The following is an 11,525-nucleotide window of genomic DNA, read 5'->3' as shown; positions in this document are numbered from 1 at the left end:
GGCATCAGGATTGGAGGAAGACTCGGCAACAACCAACCTTGGCTTGAAGGATTTGCTGCAGCAAGTCTAGGACTATAGTCTTCAATATGAACTGAAGCTCAACATCAAGAAGACAAAGATTCTCACCACTGTGCCTATTGGTGGCATCATGATCTATGGAGAAGAGATTGAAGTTGTTAACAATTTTAGGTTGCTTGACTCCACAATTAACACTTTTGGCACAAGCAGTGAGGAAATAAAAAAATTAATTGCATTGGCAAAATTTGTGGTCAAGGATCTCTAAAGAGTGCCAAAAAGCAAAAATGTCACTCTACATACCAATGTGTGTGCCTGATCCAGACCGTGGTCTTCCCAATTACGTATTAAGCATCAGTGAGCAGGACAATAACTAAGGATGACAGAAAATTAAACAATGTCTTTGAGTTGTGGTGCTGAAGAAGAGTATTGAGCATAGCATGTAACAAATTAAGTCTATCTTGAAGAAGGTGAAACCAAGTTTCTCCTTGGAGGCTAAGATTTTGAAGCATCATCTCACATACTTTGGGCACGTGGCCAGGAGAGATCGGTTCCTGGAGATGGACATCATACCTGGAAAGGTGGAAGGACAGCACACGAGAGGAAGACACTGGATGAGATGGACTGACATAGTAACTAGAGTTATAGGAGTAGATGTGTCAGTAGATGAGTCAGTGAGACTGGTTCTGGATAGGGCAGGCTTCAGAGCTGTTGCACATAGGGTTGCTATGAGTCACAGGCAACATGACAGTGCATAACAACAATAACAAATCTTTCAGTGTCAATAAGAAAATCCACACTATGCCTGATCCTTATGATTATTGTCAAAATCCACCTAGGGAATCACCCATAGGGTGCTCAGAACTCATCTGTGGTCAAAGTAAGGCTTCTAGCAAGTCCTCTAGGTTGTGAATGTCTGGTTTATGAATGAATTCTACTTGCCCTTTAAGAAGCCCTGGTTGATTATGCAACTATTGGTACATAATATGTTGGGCTATTTACTAAAAGGTTGGTAGTTTAAGTCCACCAGCCTCTCTGGAGGAGAATGTTGGGCAGTCTCCTCCTGCAAGAATGTACAGGCTTAGAAACCCAATGGAGGATCCCTGTGAGGTGGGATCAATTCAATGGCAGTGAGGTTTTCTTAATGTTTCTACTTGTCCTTTAGGGAGCTCTGATGCCCTAGTGGGTTAAGAGTTATTCTGTCAACCCAAAAGCTGTCAATTAAAATCCACCAGCTGTTCTGTGTGAGAAAGATGGGCAATCTCATGCCTTGTAATTCATAACCTCTGAAAACAGACCAGAGGGTCAGCTATGACCCAGCTATGAACAATGAGTGAGTGTAAGTTATGTGCCCTTTGATGTAATACATTTGCCCTAAGTTTGATACAACTGAACTAACCCCTACTTTCAACAAATCCTCCAACAGTCACCTTCATCTGCTCCATATGCAGCTTTTATATCATTGTTTAAAATGCTGTAAACCTTTTTTCACATTGAAAATCTGTATTAGGCTGAGTTCTCTAGAGAAACAAAATACATGAAGTTTGTATCTGTATCTACATCGAGAGAGTTCAAAGAAATGGCCTAAGTACTTGTAGTGTTTAAGCCCAGGTCTATAGGTGAGACCTCAAATTGGAGGCACCTGAGCGGGCAAAGTCCAGGAATTGGCAGATAGGCAGGGTATTATGCTGCAGTCTTTAGAGGCTATTAGTTTAAAGGTGGTTGTTGAGAAGCAAGGTGACAAATAGCCACCTTTGAATACGTAGGCGTCCAAAGTCAGCAAGCATGACAGGCCACTGATTCAAGTCTGGAGACAGGAGCCAGCTAGCCAGGTGAAGATCAAACAAAAAGAGTCCCAGGATTTTTGTCAGAATCCAAACATAATTATTATGCAACCACACCCATGAGTAGACCTGCCCTTAATCAGCTAAGGTAACCAGATAAGGCAACCAGGGAAGGCCAAGCAAGTCTTTACAGATATGCTTGCAATTCAGATTTATTAACATCATGTTGTAAATCTGTGCCATAGAGTCAAAATGGACTCATAGCTGACCCTCTGGCAGGTTTTCAGAGGCTATTAATTTACACAGGCAGGAGATCATTCTCCTTTCTTCTGAAGAGCAACTGGTGGACTCAAAATATGCACATTTCAGTTGGCAGCATAACTCCTCACCACTAGGACAGCTGTGCTTCCTGTTAATATCACGTTATTGTGTACCATAGAGTCAGAAGCAACCCATAGCTGACCCTCTGGTGTGTCTCAGAGGCAGTTAATTGTACGGAAAAAGATTACCCATTCTTCTCCCATGGAGCAGCTAATAACCTCCAACCACATGCCTTCAGGACTGCAGCACAGCTTCTTGCCACAAGGCCACCAGACCTAATTAACAGCATAGAACAGATACTTTCTACTAAGGATCATGTTAATATTGACACACATGTTAACCATGACAAAACCAAAAGCTCTTTGAGTCAATTCATTCTCATAGCAACCCCGTAGGTTGGAATAAAGCTCCTCATAAAATTTCTGAGGCTATAAATCTTTACAGAAACAGACAGACTCATTTTTCTCCCACAGAGTAGCTATTGGGTTCCAATTGCTAACCTTTTTCTTATCAGCCAAAAGCTTTTCACTACTATACAACCAGGGTTCTTTTCTGACACTGCAATAAATTTAAATAAGAACTATTTGGACTCATACAATTTTTTACTTAACTTACTGTCAGTGATTTCATCTTACTTGGATCTATAATCAACAGCCTTGGTACCAGCAGTCAGGTGATCAGGAGATATATGTTGTTGTTGTTGCTGCTGTTATGTGTTGTTAAGCATGACTCTTAGTGGCCCTATGAACAAAAGATCTGAATCCTGCTCTATCTTGTGCCATTCTCACACTTCCTGACACACCAGAGCCCATTGCAGCAGTCACTGTATCAATCCACCTGGAAAGAGCAAGGGGGGAAAAAGAGTAAGCTTTGTGTCACAATATTGAAAGATGGTATGGGCAATATATTTAATGACTCAGAAACCATCTAAAGAAGATGGAGGGAATACACAGAGTTACTGTACCAGAAAGAATTTATTGACACTGAAAAATTTCAGGAAATATCATATGAACAGGAGCCAAGACTAATGAAGGAGGAAGTAGAAGCTGCATTGAAGGCACTGGCAAACAATAAGGCCCCAGGAATCAATGGGATACCAATTGACTTGTTTCAATTAATTGATGCAGTGTTGGATGCACTCCCCAGTCTATGCCAGGAAATTGAAGAATGGCTGTCTGACCAACAGATTGGAAGAGGTTCATATTTGTTCCCATCCCCAAGAATGGTGATTCAACTGAATGTGGATATTACTGAACAATATCATCAATATCACATGCAAGCAAGATACTGCTGAAGATAATTAAACAATGGCTGGAAAAGTACATAGATAAGGAACTACAGGAAGTTAAGCAGGATTTAGAAGAAGCCTTGGAACCAGGAATATATATCATTGCTGATGTCAGATGGATCCTGGATGAAAATAGAGAATACCAGAAGAATGTCTATTTGTGCTTTATTGACTATGTAAAGGCATTTTACTGTGTGGATCATAACAAGTTGTGGCTAACATTGAGAAGAATGGGAATCTCAGGGCACTTGATTGTGCTTATGTGGAATCTATACATGAATGAGGAGGCTGTTTGTGCGAATGGAACAGAGAGCACTGCATGGTTTGGAATTGGGAAGAGAGTGTGTCAGGATTGTATTCTCTCTCCATACCTATTCAATCTTTATGCTGAGCAAATTATCTGAAAATCTTGACTCTATGAGGAGGAGTATGACATCAGGATTGGAGACTCATCATTAACCAGTGTTATGCAGATGACACAACATTGCTTGCTAAAAGTGAGAAGGACTTGAAGCACTTGTTGCAGAAGATCAAGGAATGCAGTGTTTGATACTGATTGCATCTTGGGAGATATATAGTATTGGGAAAACCTCCTGTTAGGGACCTCTCCAGAGTCCTGAAAAGCAATGATGTCAGTTTAAAGCCCAAGTTCTGCCTTATTCAAGCCATAGTCATTCTAATACATCTGAGAGCTGGACAATGAACAGAAGAATAATTGATGCCCTTGGGTTGTGGTGTTGAAGAGTACTGAATATCCTATGGACTGCCAAAAGAACAAATAGATTTTTCTTGGAAAAAGTGCAACTAGGGTACTCTCTAGAGGCAAGGTTAGCCAAGCTCTATCTCACATACATTGGGCATGTTGGTTAGGGGAGGCTCTTCCTTAGTAAAGGACATCATACTTGGAAAGACAAGGGATCAGTACAAGAGAGGAAGACCATCAATGAAATGGACTGCTACTGTGATGGTGGCAATGCGCTCAAGCCAGAGACGATGAGGATGGTGCAGGATAGGACAAGGTTCAGATCTGTTGTTCATAGGCTCTCTATAAGTTGTACTTGACTCAACAGTATTTAATAAAACAACATACACTCAGGAATATGTCTCTAACTTGGGGACTCCCTACACATAGCTTACTGCTAAAAGGGAGAATTCCCTATAGATAACCATCTGTCCTAACCATAACTGTCACTGAGGTGACAGTTCTATCTTTGAAAGGTCCACAGTAAGATATCCATAGAGACCTTACATAAAATGTATGAAATTTCACTATTTAAACATAAGTTAATAAATTATTAGAGTTATGTGTCTTAAACACCAAAGTACATGATCCCAACTCTAAACATGGAGTTGAGAAATGAATAAGGAAGTAGATATGGTGAAAAATTTCATTTTTACATTCCAATGAGATGAAAACTGTTTAAGGTGAAAAAGATAAAGCGTATGTGTGAGACAGAAATAATAATGATAAAAAATCAAGAAAGAGACACAGAGATATAGAGAGATCTGGAGAAAGAATAAGAGGGACTGGCAATGTTAGCCTCTGAAAAATCACCACAGAGTCAGCTCTGGATCGGTTCCAGCTCTACAGTACACAAGAGCAACCTAAGCTGAAAGGGAAGGAGGCACAAAATTGAAGATTAAAGACTTTAGCCTTCAGCATGAATTAAAGAAAATAAAAATCCTTACTATCAGATGGTATGATAGATCAAAAACATACTGAAGTGGTACTTGAGGATTTCATTGTACCTGAATTCACAATCAACACCTATGGAAACAAGTCAAGGAACTAAATAAAATATTGCATTGGGCAAGTTGCTGCCATGAATCTCTTTTAAATGCTCAAGAGGAAAGATATTGAAGACTAAGGTGCATTTGACCCAAGACATGGTATTTTCAACAAGAAAAATGAGGAAGACTGAACAAAAATAGATACCTTTGAATTGTGGTAATACTGAATATACTATGGACTAGCAAAAACAAGTAAGTTTGTCCTAGAAGAAGTACAACTAGAGTGCTTATTTGAGAAAACGTCTTTTCTTAGTAGCAAACACCTGAGACTGTTTCACATGCCTTGGACAAGTCCTTGGCAAGTCCTTGGAAATGACGTCACACTGGGCAAGGCAGAGAGTCAGAGAAGCAGAAGATCCTCAACAAGATGGACTGACATAGTGATGGCACCTGTGAACGTGAGCACAGCAGAAATTGTGATGGTGGTTCAGGGTCAGGTAAGGTTTTGAGCTGTTTGTTGTCCATAGAACTACAATCAAATTTGACTTGATGGGCACCTAACAACAATAACAACTTAAGCTTGTACTGAAAATGCAGGGGTAGTAAATGAGGAAAAATGAAATATAAACAACAGAAAGGCTTTTGAAATTTTAGTTTGAAGAAGAAAATACACATTTTATTGAAGGATTCCACAGTCAAATACGTCTATGATTCAGAATTTATCCTGTTTGAAAGAACCTGGGTTTTTTTTCCAGATTATGCATATACTGAAAGAACGTACTTACCTGCTGAAGTACTGGCTAACTGAAATCTCCCAAAAGCCTACTACTGGAATATCTCAGTTAAGACCTCCCTCCCAAGACTTCTGACTTGTGCTGTATTGTGGTGGACCCTCACCTGGACGAGATCCTGGATGGAGCTCCTCTCTCCCAGTAAATGGTGCACAAAAGGATTGCTAACCCCTTGGAACATCCCTGGTTGTAACTAACACATTGTGTGTCTTTATCTTCAATTGCACCTATTGCATGGGTACTACCATAAATTGAAAATCTAACTATTTTCAATGTAATGGCTCACAAAAGCGATGTAGAAAATCTAACAGGCAATTACTGCAGGGAACTGCCTCTCTCTTCTTCCCCTTTTGACTTAGCTCATTAACTCAGACAGCTTCTACACAGAATCTTACCATCTTAAAAAATTAATTATAAGTGCCTGAAGATAACAGTCCTGGACATTCACAGGACTGTTAAGACCAGAGGAAAGCAGAAGGACTCCTGCTTTCTCGACCAGGCGACTTAATTTCTCAATTATCTTTTTATAGGCAAATTGTGGATATAAATATAGCATGTTATAACCTCTGCCATTTCCCCTAGGGTTGATGTATCAATGCCTTGATCTCTTTTCTTTCTTCTCTTCAAGAAAACAGAAATCGGTAAAGATGATCTAGTCACTCATCAAATAAGATACTGCCAAATTCAAAGGGAAACCCACATGGCGTGGCCCAGCCTGTGTCAATGAGGGGAAATGGGAGGACTTCAGCTCCCCACCCACTGACACGGGAACAAACTAATTAATGGTTCTGAATTTAGCCCCTCTAGGCAGTGTCCCTGAATCTAGTGACCATGGCTGACTCACAGGAAGCCCTAGTTTGTTATTTCAGGGTGATGATAATTGGTCCTTCACAGTCCCCCAATAAATACAATGTTTGTGGCAGCTGGTAAAGCCCATGGAGCAGGCCAGGACTTTCATACAGCGGGGGACCAGTGGAAACCAGCTGAGTTCAGACAACTTGTAAATCTATGCTCTGGAGCTGATTTGGCTTCTGGCCTTCAAGTGGACTCTGACTCATGATCACCCGGGGAGGCCTGACCTCCAACAGCTTCCTGAATATCTCCAACTGCTAGTCCTAAAAGTTGTTGTTGTGTGTTGTCGAGTCCTAAATGAACCATAGCTGATCCTCCAAAGGGCTTTCAGAGACAGTAAATTACACAGGAGAAGATTGCCCACAGAGCAACTGATGGATTTGAACCACTTGCCTTTGGGATTGTAGCAAAGCTTCTTACCACAAAGCCATCAATCTCCCTGATAGTTTCCCATAAAAGAACTTGAGGCCACCTCATCTGGTTTCTTGGTGGTTGTTCATTCAAATTGCTTTGGCACTCCAAAAGCAGGAAACTATTTAGGCTCTGGAAGACCCCCCTCTGTGGCCATCAGTTTCTGAAGATGGCCTAGCTGCTCCTTCAGGTCTACCACCCAGTTTGTTCTGCCGATTCTGATTCTTTGATTTCACATGTTATGTAATTTGCTTGTGCCAATGCTATACTATTTTAAGCATTTGTCTCCATGCCCTTCTCAGATATAATGTGTGGTCCCCTTTTCCCTACTTCTGTTGTAACTGAGAGAAGAGCACCATGCCCTCAATACCTCATCTGTTGGGACTATGGGACAATTTTGTAAAATGATTTCTTTTTATTATGAGTAGAAATTTACAGAGCAAATTTGCTTTCTATCCAAACATTCATAAACATTTTGGGTTTTTTATGAGAAAAACAATACCCACATAGTGACTACACTGCCCCCTCCCCCTTCTTCTTATGGTTAATCCTTCTGCCCAACCCCTTCCTGATTTCTGAGCTTTACTCCTGAGTGAAGGCTGCCCTCTTGATCTCCTTGCCACTAAGCCACCAGAGCTCCTGTTTTGTGTTCTTGATACTGTGGATGGGGACCGTTTCCCCTCGTGAAGTTGGTGATGGTCAAATATGGCCATCTCCATGTGGCCCTTCTCTTTTTACATCTCCTTATTGGTTTCCTTCTGATTTTTTTTAATTCTACACACTCTCTAGAAACAAGCTTCCTTTGGCAGTTTAACATCCTCCATCTACTGTTTTAACTATAAGCCAACCCAAACCATGCTCTGCAGAGATCTTTGGTGGTGTAGTCCACAAGGAATTGCAAGACTAACCCAAAGTCTGAGCCTCTCTAGCAGTTTCAATCCACTAGTGACTTCAGAGAAGAAATACAGACTCCTCTCATCTAATTTATAGCCTCCAAAATTCAATGGAGTCAATTTCAACTTTTAGCAATGAGTCTGTGACTGACTTACTGCAATATGAGCATTTCATTTGGAGAGTGAAGTATCATCGCCGTTTCAGAACCTCAGGAATAATACCCCAGTCCTAGCCAAGGATTCCTACTGCATAAATGAGCAAACTTCTTACCAAAATTGTATGTTATTACTTATTATCATGAGCCTATGATCATCATCAAAATGGTTTTGTATTTTAGTCATTGCATCTCATTTAATGCCCAGCATTGAGCTTTTTAATAAATTTCCACAACCCCAAGAAGGGAAGATCAATCCAAACTTGATTTGTTAGTGACTAGTGGGATCACCAACTGCAGATCAGTTTAGTAGGCTCTGGGAAAGCAAGTTGAATGGCAGGCCCTCCATTCCAATTTCCCATTAGATATTATCAAGATGTCATCAGATTTGAAAAGTTAATCGCAAAGGATGGGGTAAAAAAAACCCTCAAAAAACTAACTTCCTGACACTTTGTTGTGGTTGGATGAAAAATATGAAATTGGCAATTGGAAATGTACTGAGTTTTTGGCTGAAGCCAGATCTAATATTGTTACAGAAAGTACGGCCAATAAACATGGAAGCAGAGTTTGGCCTCAACATCAAAGGGTTTAAAGAAAATCTATCCCCTTTTCTAAGACAAGAGACTAGAGAAACTTACAGAAACTCTATTTTCACTTTTTGATAAGAATCTTTCCTGGGAGGCATTTTGTTGTTATTGATTGTTATTGTTTTCTCTTGTTCCATGAGCGAATAAATGTCCCTTGATTCTGAGTTCTTCCAGCAGTCAAACAAGCAGTATTTGTCCTTGCAAATTGCCTGTATAAGTTTATTTGGAAATGCTGTACTGGGATGCTCTTTGTTGTTAGTTGCCAGCAAGACAATGGCAACTTTGTGTAGCAAAACTAAACATCGCTTGTTGCTTTGGTTGCTGTCAAGTCAACTACAGATATGAACCTTGCTCTATCCTGCACCATCTCCACCACCTCTGATACACTGAAACTTTGCTTAATGCTAAGCAATCTTCTAGCACTCCAATGAACAATACACAGTTATGATCTTTATAGATTTCATTGGTTAATTTTATTGACTAATGGTTGTTGTTGTGTTTTTGTTGTTGTTGTTGTTAGGTACTGTTGAATCGAGCACCACCCATAGTCACCCTGTGAACAATACATATGAAACCTGTCCCATCCTGTACCATCTTCACATTTTCTGGCACACTAGAGTACATTGCAGCAGTGTGTCAATCCACCTGGTTCAAGATCTTTTGAAAACCATCTGCCTTTCCAAGAAAGATGTTCCCTAAAGTATGAGATATGAAGCTTTATCGACGTTGCCTCTAATGTAGTCAGAAAAACTCTTTTGATATTTGTCCTTCATAGATAACCTTGCTGGTATTTAATATACCAGCTTCCAGTATCACATAGCACACAAGCCACCCTAGTACATCAAACTAACTAACATGGAGACAATGGAGAAAGCCCTTAGGTTCCTGATGATTCTCTACAACTTTTAGAAAAAGAAGCTCTTTGCCTTGCTAACATTGTTCAAAGGCTTTGTCAACATAAACTCATTTAGAATGCAGGTAATGCAAAACAGTTTTGATATATTCTGAGCTGTAGCATATTTATTTCTTGGTAATACTATTTCTAATACTTTATTCTTACTCAAGAACTGTAGTTTCTTTTCCCAACAGGCAAATATCTGCACTCTTATTAGGTGTGGACCTGAAAAATATGTTTGTGTATATTCTCTAAAGGGCTGAGAAATGCTTACTCCAGGCATCATAATTCAAAGACAACTGAAATAATTATATATAAAATGCTAACTGGAGAATTCAGAGTTTCAAGTCAAGATGCTATAAAAGCAAAGAAACACTTGAATGAGAATCACAACACTGAGAAATATGGTAATTCTGTATTAAAATAGCCACACTGAGAGATTGTGTTGAAAAGGAGGACACATTTAAAGAAAGCAAAAGCATTTGGGGAAATGCACTAGCATTTTTGCGTTTGTTTTTGTTTTAATGAATTGAAAAGTCAGCCCAAGAAAGAACATAAGATGTGAAGGAAAATGTGATCAAGATATGAATTTTAAGAAAGTGAAAAGAACTTCAAACAGAATGGGACTGTGAAAGAACCAAAAAGTTGAATATTTCATTGGCCAGATAAAACTGCAGTCTGCAGTTTTCAGAGAAGACTTGCTGACCAGAATAATTTCTTTTCTTTATTTGTAGTTCGGAAATTTTTTTTGATGGAGGCTAGGATTTGGAGTTGAGCTATCTATTGCTGTTGTTAGATGCTGTTGTGTTGACCACAGCTCATCACAACCGTGTGAACAACAGACCTGAACCGTGTCATATCCTGTGCCATCTTCCTCATCTCTGATACACCTGAGATTGTTGCTGAAGTCACTTTGTCAATCCATCTCATTGGGGTCTTCATCTCTATTACTGACCCTCCACTTTCCCAAACATGACATCCATTTCCAAGCAATAGTCTTTCCTGGCAATATGCTAAAGTATGTGAGATGAAGCTTTATCATCTTTGTTTTCAAGGAGCACCCTGGCTGCACTTCTGCCAAGACATATATGTTTGTTCTTTTGGCCATGCATGGGATAGTCAATACTCTTCTCCAACACCACAACTCAAAGATATCAACTCTTCTTCTATCATCCTTACTAAATGCCCAGCTCTTAGATGTGTACCAAGTGACTAAAAAGACTATGCCATTAATAAGGTGAACATTTGTCTTCAAATTGACATCATTATTCTTCAGGATTTTGGAGGGGTCCCTGAAAGCAGACTTTCCCAAAACAGGAGGTCTCCTGATTTTCTGACTGCTGGTACCAAGGGTAATGATTGTAGGCCCAAGTAAGATAAAATAAATCACTGACAATTCCCATCCTTTCTCCATGTAGCATGATGTTACCTATTGGCGAAGTGGTAAGGACCTTACTTTTCTTGATGTTGAGAAGCTGAACCCTATGAAGAAAACTGTAGCATAAAGATCAAAAGAAGATTCATTAACAATCTGTGCTGTACAGGTGGCACAACCTCTCTTGCTTGCTATCTATCTACATACACACACACATACGTGTGTGTGTGTGTGTGTGTGTGTGTACAAATTATTCGTTTGTTTTCTTGTTACTGTTGTTAATGTCCAAATTATTTCTCTAGGTTTAAGTCTTCCTGAAGTAACTGAAGGATAGTTTGATTGTGAAATAGTTGCAGATGACTTTTTCTCAACATATGTAGTTTAACATAACTTAAAGCAGGCTAAACTTACATGCTCCTGTTCTGGG

This window comes from Elephantulus edwardii, unplaced genomic scaffold (assembly GCF_000299155.1).
Source record: "Elephantulus edwardii isolate Elephantulus edwardi_28Jun2011 unplaced genomic scaffold, EleEdw1.0 scaffold00003, whole genome shotgun sequence".
Classification (NCBI taxonomy): domain Eukaryota; kingdom Metazoa; phylum Chordata; class Mammalia; order Macroscelidea; family Macroscelididae; genus Elephantulus; species Elephantulus edwardii.
The sequence above is the reverse complement of the archived record's forward strand: the minus strand, read 5'-3'. Positions refer to the sequence as shown.